The 11,115-nt window shown below is 44.6% G+C and overlaps 1 long non-coding RNA gene across 1 annotated transcript; it reads left to right on the top strand.

Annotated features, from left to right (window-relative positions):
* The first annotated feature begins 360 nt into the window (after window positions 1–360).
* Window positions 361–7,921, top strand: LOC126523991 (uncharacterized). Its single transcript, XR_008610847.1, has 2 exons — window positions 361–404; window positions 6,464–7,921. It is a non-coding gene; the product is annotated as an uncharacterized lncRNA (long non-coding RNA).
* Window positions 7,922–11,115: the final 3,194 nt, after the last annotated feature.

The following is an 11,115-nucleotide window of genomic DNA, read 5'->3' as shown; positions in this document are numbered from 1 at the left end:
GTTTCAAAGCGAGCGCGAACCTTGTCGTCTGTCCTCCAACTTTAGCGGCCCGCTGATACTTTCTACGTAACATGTAGTCGTACACACAATAACAAGTTCTCATAGTTAAACAAAACATGTTTTCGCGTAATAATAAAGCTAAAACAGCTTTTCACGTGCTGTTCTAGTAGAAAATGAATCATTGTGACTGTCTGCGTTCACCCGGTCGACGGAACGCAGGCGTTAGGTTCACCCAAACGTCACGTCCGGGATGTCGATTCATTCTTTGTTTTTCGCGTCCGTCATGTCACATCCGTCTTTGATTTTGGCGGCAGAATGGCAAGCTCAAAGGTGAGCTACGCTCAAACAACTGGACATAGATGTGGATCGTTTATTTTTTGGGGCTTGTGCTAGCGTAAGCTATCGTAAGTACTTCACTTTTCCATTCGATGTGCCTCTACTATGCAAACCTACGCTTTCGGCTGCCTGATACTTCATTTCCAGGTTCCTTACCAGCTTATTTTCCTTGTGACGCATCGCGCGGACCGCCGCACCGATCAGCCAGTGCTACAGTGTACTAGCGCCGAGAACGCATATTAGACGACACTGTTTATCTTAGGTTCCTTCAAACTTGTAAGAGCCTTTTTCACAATCACCTAAACGTAACATTACCTGGTTACGGTGCTGCTACACGGCAGCATGTGTAAATGGCAGATGACCCAAGTGCGGCATGTGCGCGCACTTGTTTAGAGAAAATAAGGAGTATTCATCATTTATCTCGCAATGTAAACGCACATTCCTGACACATGGTTCAGGTCTGCCGTCCGCCGACTAAGGGCGGTAGTGAATGAAGTAGCTAAATGAGTGCTTTGCGGCGTCATTAAACGCGCGGGAAACAGCGCTCGTTTACATAGTAATATGAGCCTTTACATAGCAATATCGCTGCGCTGTCAACAGCCATTCTCTGGTAACCTTTCTCCGCAGCGTAACGCTCGAGTGCTCTGTGCAGATGTGACAAAGGTTGTGTGTGCGGTCGGTATTTGTGATTTTCTAGAAAGAAGCTTCATTACAAAGTGCATGATCAGGCTGCGTGGTCGTCCATTCTACTAGAGCGGGACAATCAATAAACGATACAAGCATGGACATACAAATGCTGTTGCCAAATAACCCTTAAGGTGGGTCCATTTAATACTGGTGATATAATCGTGGATGAAGACTGGGATGTTCTCTTTATGTGCTTGCTTCAAAGTATGATAAATCGTAACTTGGCCAACAAATTTTACTAGTGTTATTAGGTTTTGTGAGAAAGGGTGTTGTGTATGGCTTTGTAACGAGTCATTGTCTCCCATCGCACGTGTATATCCCGGCTGGAAGTTATGTTCATGTGCTCAAGAGTGCTTCAGGAACCCTCTGAGCACTTGCACGTTGATATTACAGCCACTTGTGAATTCTGGTCCTATGTAAGCATTATGGGGTTTTAGCACTCATCTGAGTGATAACCTTAGACGTTAATTCTATAGTGTATATTGTTAACTGACAAGCTGGGTCTGGTAAGTTTTACATCTTGACACTAAGAACCTGTGGCATAATGAGTTTGCGCAAAAGAACAGTGCAGGTGCCATCATATATACATTCATTGTCATTCACGCACACTATTGGAGGGACTCCAATTTACATTAAGTACAGCGCAATCGGCGCCAGTACCAGTGGTCGCTCAATGTGTGGTTTGGAATTTACGCCAGTGCAATAATCAGTACCATCTTCAATCACGCACTGACTGGACAGCGTTATGTGAACGAAATCTTTGAAGGAGTGGTTGATGAGTTTCTCAGAAAGTCCCGCTGTCACATCTTCCACTTCTGCTGTATCAGCAAGATGGGTCACCTGCATGCAGCAGCAGCGGAGCATGAAACTGGTTGGGTGCTACTTTTCAAATAGATTGGAAGGCACGAGCCTGTTAAGACGCCGGCTAGGTCACCTGACCTCTCCGTTAAGTTTCTTTTTTTGGGGTTATGTGAAAGATTGTGCCGGACGTCAGCTTAGACGGACGTCACATTAGTTCAAGGTAAGGATAACGGATGTCTGCCATAGAATTCCGGCATCGGTCATCAAGAAAGCCACTAAAGGTGTGATAAAATAGACAGTACTGCGTAGCTGCAAAAGGAGACCTATTTGAACACATCCTCTAGGCTGATGTTCAACGCAGCTTACGAATTAATAGATAGTAAGAGCACACAGTTTTTGTGTGTGTGTGTGTGTGTGTGTGCGTGTGTGTGTGTGCGTGTGCGTGTGCGTGTGTGTGTGTGCGTGTGCGTGTGCGCGTGTGTGTGTGTGTGTGTGTGTGTGTGTGTGTGTGTGTGTGTGTGTGTGTGTGTGTGTGTGTGTGTGTGTGTGTGTGCCGACATTCTGATTGCCAGTTCGGCTCATAGAAGTGGTATATTTCATTTCGTGAACGCATTGGTTTTGCCTTTTCTCTACAAGTTGGTCGCTTTCCAGTGTGTTTATTTCGCTTTTATTTGTTGACACGAACCTGTTTTTGTAGCACGTGTACACTTTCATGAAAAATAAAACGCTCACTTTATATTGGCTTTGGTCCGAAGCAAGTTTCTGGTGCGAAATATAACTTCGCCCGCACTCTTTCGATGCGGTGCGAGCAAAGTCTGGATTTTGAAACATTCTGTGCCTATTACATTGCTCTTCACATTTCGTGTGTGGTCAGAGCTGCACTTTGGCTGCGTTATCAAGGTGCTTTTGTTATCATTTATCAGTCGGCCTTGAGAGAGGGATAATAAGTGTGACGTAGAGAGAAAGGAGAAGCTGCGAAACCTGCTGTTGGGGCTCCTTCCGTACCATTATCAAGGTGGTGCGCTGTCTCTTCGGGTTTGCGATACGCAATGCAGTTACTTTCAATCAGCTTATTTGAGGGCACTGCTTTACGATGCGGGTGAGAGTTCACTCACCTGGTATTTTTCATAGTTCGTGAGGTTATTTTCCAGTCGGCAAAATTGTACGCAATTAGTATGTCGCTGAAAACACTGCAGTTAGATGTCATTTTGGGATGCCAACAAATGCCTCATTGACACTTTGAAAATTATGAGAGTACTTCTCGAGTTAGATAATTGTAATTACCAAATTCAATCTCAGTAACGAAAGAATTACTGGCTACTACTCCACTTTACTGGAAACAATATGCAGTAGGTTTTCTTCGAGTAACGGAACTGCTTTTTTTTTTAATCTTCGTGCATGATAGCTGTGGAACACACTCTCTCTTCATCCCCATACCCCTTTCCCCAGTGCAGGGTAGCAAATCGGACATGTGTCTGGTTAACCTCTCTGCCTTTCCTCTCTTCTATTTCTCTCTCTTTTTTTTTTCTGCTAGTCCGAGCATAAGTGCTGCCGCACATGACTGCTGTTGATTCTGATTTCGAGTGAATCTGGCTTGACCTCATTTCGGTTACTGAGTGAATTGAACTGTCTCCTACTATGAGGTCTTGTATATACTTAGCGCCGTTACTTCAGTGCTCAAGTCTTCGAGGTCAAACGAAGTTTTTTGAAGTGCAAGAAATATATATATATATATATATATATATATATATATATATAATGTATCGTAAGGAACCGCTTTATTCCAGCCAAGCTCGGACTACTACCTCGAGGATTAAACTGTGCTGCTAGTGATGATATATCCAGATGAAAAAGATGTGCAGATGATGAAGTGGAAGCGGCCGCCTGGCTGCGCGTAAGTACTATAAAATGCGTCAAGTATTTGGTTTTAAGCGGGAGACATGCACTATCTCTGTGCCTCAGCAACGGGAATCGGGTGGCGTTCTAACAAGCGAGACATGGTAATTGACAGGTAATGTCTGCTCAACGACCGCGGAAAGTCGAATAAAACACCAGAAATTTTTTGCATAAGCCAGGAACGTACACAGGAGTCCAAAGAACTTCGTCACCAGGAGAAAAAGTCACAGTACAGTGGGTCGAGTCGTAACGAAACTTGCGAGCGTCCTGGGAGATGCCTGTGTTAAGCGGGGCGAAGCGACTGCACTCCGCGAGGCGAGACACAAACTGTTCCAAGAAAGGAACTGATGGGGGTACAGGAGTCGAAAGGAATGATACATCAGGAATGAAACTTAGTGAACAGCCATAGATGAAGAAAAAATGTTAAAAGCCAGTAGTACGTTGCGTAGCCATGTTATAGGCGAATGTCATGAACGGCAGGATTGCATCCCCGTTCGTGTGGCCAGGGCGGATGTACATCGCAATCATGTCAGAGAGGGTATGGTGAAAACACTCCGTCAAGCTGTTGGTCTGCGGATGGTAACTGGAAGTCGTCTTGCGAATTGTGTTAGAGGCGCACAGAACATCGGTAAGGATAGAAGAGAGGAAGACTGCTGCGGTCACTGACGAGAACACGCGGAGCGCTGCGGTGTAAGATAATGTTGTGTAGAAAGAAATCGGCGACTTCAGCAGCAGTCCCGGATTGTAGAGATGCTGTCTCCGCATAGCGTGTTGGATGGTCTATGGCCGTTATAATCCAACGATTGCCATGTAAGGTCGTGGGAAGAGGACCGTACAAGTCTATTCCAACTACTTCAAAAGGCGAAGCGGGACAAGGCAGAGGTTGTAAAGAGCCAGAAGGAGCTGTTGGTCGTTTGCGGCTTTGACAATGAACGCAGGGTGCAACATACTTCGCAACGGCTGAAGATGGGCCAGGCCAGGAGCAGCGACTTCATATTCTGTTGTAAGTCTTGTGGTAGCCTAGATGACCAGTCGTCGCATGATCGTGAAAGGCTTCAAGCACCTCACATTGCAGAGAACATGGTATGACCGCGACCCATTTGTTGCCATCGATGTGATAAATGTTGCGATGTAAAACCTCATTCTGCAGCTTGAATTGATTAAGTTGTCGACGAAGTCAGGCGTTTGGAGGTGACGAAGAATCTTCCATGCGTTGGAGAATAGTTCAGCAGTATGGGTCGATGCGTTGGTGGGACACAAGGACAGATGGGCTGTCGTGTCTTAGCCATTCGAGGGTTACAATGGGTAAAGCCGATGAAGAGGACTCAGGACGTACACAATCACGGAGAGGTTATGGTGAATCGTCATGATTCTTCAGAGGGTAGCAAGAGAGAGCATTGGTGTCTTGATGCTTCTTTGCAGCCCTGTAGGTGACATTGAAATCGTACTCCTGTAGGTAAAGCACACAGCAACCCAGGTGACCTGATAAATTCTTTAGCAATGAAAGCCAGCACAGTGTGTTATGGTCGGTAACGACTGTGAAATGGCGGCCATGAAGATATGGGCGAAATTTTCGCACTGCCCAACAGCAAGGCACTCCTGCTTGGTTATGGTGTAGTAATTCTCTGCACTGGTTAGTGCAGGACTAGCATAAGTAATTACTCGTTCGCGGAATGTGTTGTCACGTTGCAGTAGAATGGCACCGAGACTGACTGCTAGCGTCGGTGTGAAAGATGGTGGGCGCGGTCGGATCAAAGTGGCACAGTACTGGGTCTGACGTCAGGGCATGTTGCAAAAGCAGCAAAGCATGTTCACATTCGTCGGACGAAACAAAGGCCGCATTACTGGCGAGGAGTTGATGGAGCGGGGACGTAAGCGTAGCGAAGTTGCATATGAAGTGCCGGAAGAAGCAAGTCCAAGAAAACTGTGCATGTCTTTTTGACGCAGTGGACCCAAAATTCGAGGATGGCAGTAAGCTTCTCGGGGTCCGGTCGAATACCTTCTTTGCTGACTATGTGCCCCAGAACTTTGATGGCGTTGCTGGCGAAACTGCATTTGTGTGTGTGTGTGTGCGCGCGCGCGCGCGCGTGCGTGTGTTGAGCTGCAAACCAGCATTTGCAAGAGAGGCAAGGACTTCATCAAGACGTTGCAAATGTTGTGAGAACATAGTTGAAAACACAATGTCGTCGAGATAGCACAGACAGGTTTTCCATTTCAAGCCACACAAGACTTATCGATCATGCGTTAGAATGTGGCAGGCACATTGCAGAGTCCAAAAGGCATCGCACTGAACTCGTAGAGCCCATCAGGGGTAGCAAATGTCGTTTTTTCTTTGTCGGATTTGGACATCGGTATTTGCCAGTAGCCTGGTCTAAAGTCAAGGCTAGAAAATTATTCAGCACCGTGGAGTGAATCTAGTGCATCATCCATCCGTGACACAGGGTAAACATCTTTGCGCACGATTTTGTTCAGCGCACGGTAATAGACGCAAGAACACACTGAGCTGTCTTCGTGACAATTGCAACGACATGAGTGTCAACAGCTCAAGTGACAGTTGATCCACGAGGCAACAGTTGGGGTTCGAGAGTTTGGTTTATTGCAGTAAGCAATGCAGACCCCTCAGAGAAGCGAATAAGACCAGGGGTAATCAGAATTGCTCGAGATAGGGTATGGTCATAGGGTAGAATGAGTACGCCGCCATCCACAATGTTACAGGAGTTGACACCTATAATCTCTTCTCTAGGTGGCCAAAGAACGTAATCGGAAGAGGTGACGAGACGAATGCGTTCTTCGTGGTTAGGAAAAGAATTGCCACTGGCATCCAGTTGTGTGAGGCGCTGACGACAAGAGATAGAAGCAGATGCCAAAGAAGTCCCACCCCAAGATGAGTTCATGGGTCACTCACGAAATACCGCAAAAACAACGTGGTGAAGAATTTAGTCTATGGACACACGAACAGTACACGGTGCGATTGGACGAATAATAACGTTGGCTGCTGCACAAAGAGAAAGGCCGGAGTAAGGCAATTCTTGTGTTTTATAGAGTCCCGAACAGTCACATGGCAATAATCGCCAAGCGTCTTGTAACATGGAGCCACTTCAGAATTGCACCAAACAAAGATGATGGATGCAGCCAGTCTTGCCAGATAACTACATTTTGACTATTCTGTATTGTTTGCATTTATTGTGCAAAAGGAATTCTCGCAGAGAGTTTTATCTTCAGCGGCCTTCAGTTGACGTCATCTGCTACAACTAGCACATAAGTTAACTCCATAGCACCACTAGGATGGAGACATTGTGTCGTGGGATGCTTCCTTAAAAGTGGGCAAGAAGATTCTAAAGGAAAAGTGTGAGAAGGTCACAGTAATAACCAAGGCATTTGGCATGGGAATGACCCAGCTGTGAAGGTATTATCAGATGTGGACAAGCATATAATACTAAATGGCGCCTTGCACGAGTCCCAAGTGTCAAATGTAATGAGTATTGTACATTGAAAGGGCCAAAAATGTTTTGTACATGCAAGGGAACACTATGGGCATTTGATAGCAGTTGCTTAGATGTACTACATTAAAAGGAACCAAACGAATTCCCTTAGACATAAGCATGCAGCAAATTCAAGGACTAGATGAAGCTTCAAAGAAACTGCATTTCATGTAGGATAGGTGTGAATGACCTTTGTGCATGAGATCAGTGACAAAAACACTAAATGAATGCAGTACAGTGTCTGTATCATATCTTGTGCAGACCAAACGAGCCTGGAGTTTCAGCATTCCTTGTCAGTACATTTAAATAGGCACTACATTGTTCAAAGTGCAATATTGTTCTACAAAACAATATGCAAGATGTAGCATGCTAACCCTCGTGGCTCAACAACTACTGAACCGAAACCTCAATGAGTAGTGAAGCGTCCTTGTAATTTTCATCGTAACCATACTTTTGCTCTTGAAAGTGAACCTCTTTAGTGAATTTGCTTGTGTATTTTTCTTTAGGCAAGTATTTTTTATACATGTTAATGTCTCAATCCTGCTTTCTCTTTCCGGAGCTAAAACAAAATGCCTCTTATTTCAATTTGATCTTTTGACCTAGGAAGCCATCATCTGGTGCTGTGTACAGCAAGCACATGCTTCGGGCAAGGAGGGAGCCAGCACCATATCTACATCAGCAAGAACCTCGGTGCTCAAAATAAACATTTTCTGTGCAAATACCTGTCTTTTTATACTTCCAGCATGAATTAATAAGTTTTTTTTTTTTTTGCCTTCACATGCAGGAAGGTTTATAGGAATAAATAGTGACTGTTGAATGCCCAGGAAAAGCCTTGAAGCCATTCTACTTGTACAGTGATAAAGTACATGTGTACTTGAACTTGATAGTACAGAAACGAAAGGCAAAGTAACAGGCAAAATTCTCGGGGCAGCAGTCGTATAAATGGTAGATGAACACAGCTAATTGTGCTGTCCAGTTTCATTCAGTTTGACCAAGTGTTGCAAGAATTGCCTTCAATATGAATCATCCAGTTTAGCCAGCCAAAGTCGAACTCGTACAAACTTTGGAATGTCTGCTGAGAATTTTAGCATACATGGTATGTGTGCCTCCTTCAACAGCACTACAAGCCCAATAAGGTTTTTGCGTTACTGTCCCCCCTCCCTTGGGGTTATTGCAGTGTCTACTTCAAGTGCTTGAGGGTATAATGGAGAATGACTCCAATTTGCTATAAATATGTGCAGTGTTGATGCAGAAATGAGAAGGCTATATAAATATGCAGGACAAGAGCTGGTAGACCTGGTTATAAACATGAATTAGAAATTTATAGATCAAAGGCAATATGAATACAATATGTTAAATGACATCCATATGTGGGAACTGCCCACATGAAAGGAAAGAAAGTGCAATGCTTGCAACCTATCAACACAAACATCAGTCGGGAAGGATTCTGTGAGGATCCACTAAGTGGACTATTTCAGCACACACTGATTAGGTAGAGCTCTAAGCTGGTAGAGCAAGCGGCAATCGTCACCGTGGGCTCTCGTGCTCTATTCATTCAGCGTGTACTGGAATGGACAGTCCACTTAGTCAACACTTACAGACTAGCCCCCTAGGGCTGTGGAAGCACGCAGTATATTAAGCTTAAGTCTGTGTGGAGTGCTACCTCCTGGTTATGTGGCAAGTCCTCCTGTTTACCTGTTCCTTTCAACTGAGAGCTGAGCACCGCCTAGGTTAAGTCAGAAAAAGCAACCAGCGTCCATAGAATTCAAACTATTACTATTTGCCCTATAAAAGGGGACAGTGAAGCCTAAAATGACACTTGACTTGGGCCATATTTTTCGCAATATGCCCGAGAATATTGGGATTTCCCATCAATTTTACCCTTCCTACATCACATAGTGAACAACCTGAAAACTTAACACTGTTGCGCAGAGCGATGAAGGGTCAGGATTTGAGCGAGAAAACAACACGACACCTGAGCGCAAACTACGAACTGGTTTATTTTTCTGCAAGTGAAGCGTACATAAAGCCTACACGCATGCACAGGAGTCCTCTTCCCGGTCTACCTACACCCTCTATGGTCAGCGATTATGCTAATCTCTTTATTGCTGAGTGAAATAGACGGCGGGCTGACACATGAGCCCTGTGAGTCTACCTTGAGGTTGTATGCTTCCACGACTTCTCTTTTCCTTTGGTTCCTACTTTTCAGCAGAATCATTGTCTTGTAATAATCACCAGTTGATAGTTTGTGCTCAGGTGTCGTGTGTTGTTTCCTCACTCAAGTCCTGTCCCTTCGTCACTCCGCACAACAGTGTTAAGTATGTCGAACCAACTAGCCCACTGCACAATTTTCCTGAACTTGAAAACAATTGTAAACTAAAGTCCGTGAGAAACGAAGTGTTCTGTCATGACATACAGATTTATGCATGATCACTTTGCTATATAAAGATACAATTTTAGTCAATGTTAACGAAGAGCTTCACTTTTGGAGTTCACTTAAATAATGTCTGTGATGCATTGTGACAGTACAAGGTCCTGGAGATGCTACTGTGGAGATATGTCAACGTTGAGCCTATTCCTGTTTAATCTATGGATAGATGCCTTCACGAAGAGTTGGAGAAACTGCACAATACAATGTTTTATATCACATGTAATAATTATGCTGTGATAAAGTGTACACGCTGAGCTTAATGTTTTAGAAAAGCTCAAGAAAAGGCTCCAGAATAGGTATGATGGATAGGCAACCTTTTATTTGGCTCTCTTCGTAGTGAAGTCTAGACGCATCACCTCAGCCACACTTAAAAAATCTGTGGGCTCGTACTGCCCATGCCTTTACTGCACAAGTTGCCTTGGTGCTCCCAGTCTTGACAGGTAACACTTAAGCACCCTCTCATGCACATGTTTGTTCCAAAGCTACAGTTGCTAACTAAAGTAACTCCCACATGCGATTCTGTAACTCTAGACCTAACTGCAAAAACGCATGCAGTACTACGAGTTTGGCATAGAGTCCACATGAAATGTGCACAACTTCAAGTTTCGTATAGGCAACAGATAACTGGTAACCTGTTAGAGTAACAAAATGGATGCCAAGGAAAATTCACCCAAAGCCTTAGGCAGGAAAATGAGGTGTTGTGATGAGATAAATAGCAATCACATTTGATCGACTGACTAAAAGCTGGCAGGGGTATTGCATTTGACATGATTGAAATGAGCTGCAGCATGGCATGGTAACTGTGGCAGCCTTTACAATGCCATGCTCTCTGAATTACACTTATGTGCATCCATACGCTGCAGCGACCAACTGTTTTTATTCAAGAAAGCCAGGTTTGTGGTTCAGCACACATCATACGCTGGCAAACTCACTGATGAGTCAACTCCCTCAGATCATCCCATGAGTCTGAGTGAGCCCAGCTGAGCAGTATTTTGGCGAGTTTGAGCCCGAGTGAGCTCGGCTGAGTAGTATATTCTTATGAGTTCAAGTGAGCGGCTAAGTATAATTTTGGCGAGCCTAAATAGTGAGTTCCGATTATTTTGCCAACATATATATGGTCCGTGTACTTTCGAAATTCAGGTACGACACTTGCACATAGGTTGGAAATTAAGCTTCTCGCCAAGTGACTACTGCAGAAATGATCATACAGCTAGAGAAGAACGATACGCCTTAATGATGCAGCGTGCCGCGCGGGATCCGTGGTGTGCAGCGTGCCAGTGGAAGGGTGCGTGTTTGGGAAATTAGAGGGTTTCGACCCATCCACAGATAATTTCCATAATACCTTTCTCCATAGTGTATTATTGCGATAGCAATTTTTGGACACCGTAAGCGAATTTTCGCCATCGCCCTGATGTTTGGTTTAAAGTCCAAGTGTGACAAAAATTATAGTGCCCCGTTGCATCCCACGTGCTGGGGTTAATT

This window comes from Dermacentor andersoni, chromosome 6 (genome assembly GCF_023375885.2).
Source record: "Dermacentor andersoni chromosome 6, qqDerAnde1_hic_scaffold, whole genome shotgun sequence".
NCBI classification, from domain to species: domain Eukaryota; kingdom Metazoa; phylum Arthropoda; class Arachnida; order Ixodida; family Ixodidae; genus Dermacentor; species Dermacentor andersoni.
This window is presented reverse-complemented; position numbering and strand designations above follow the sequence as displayed.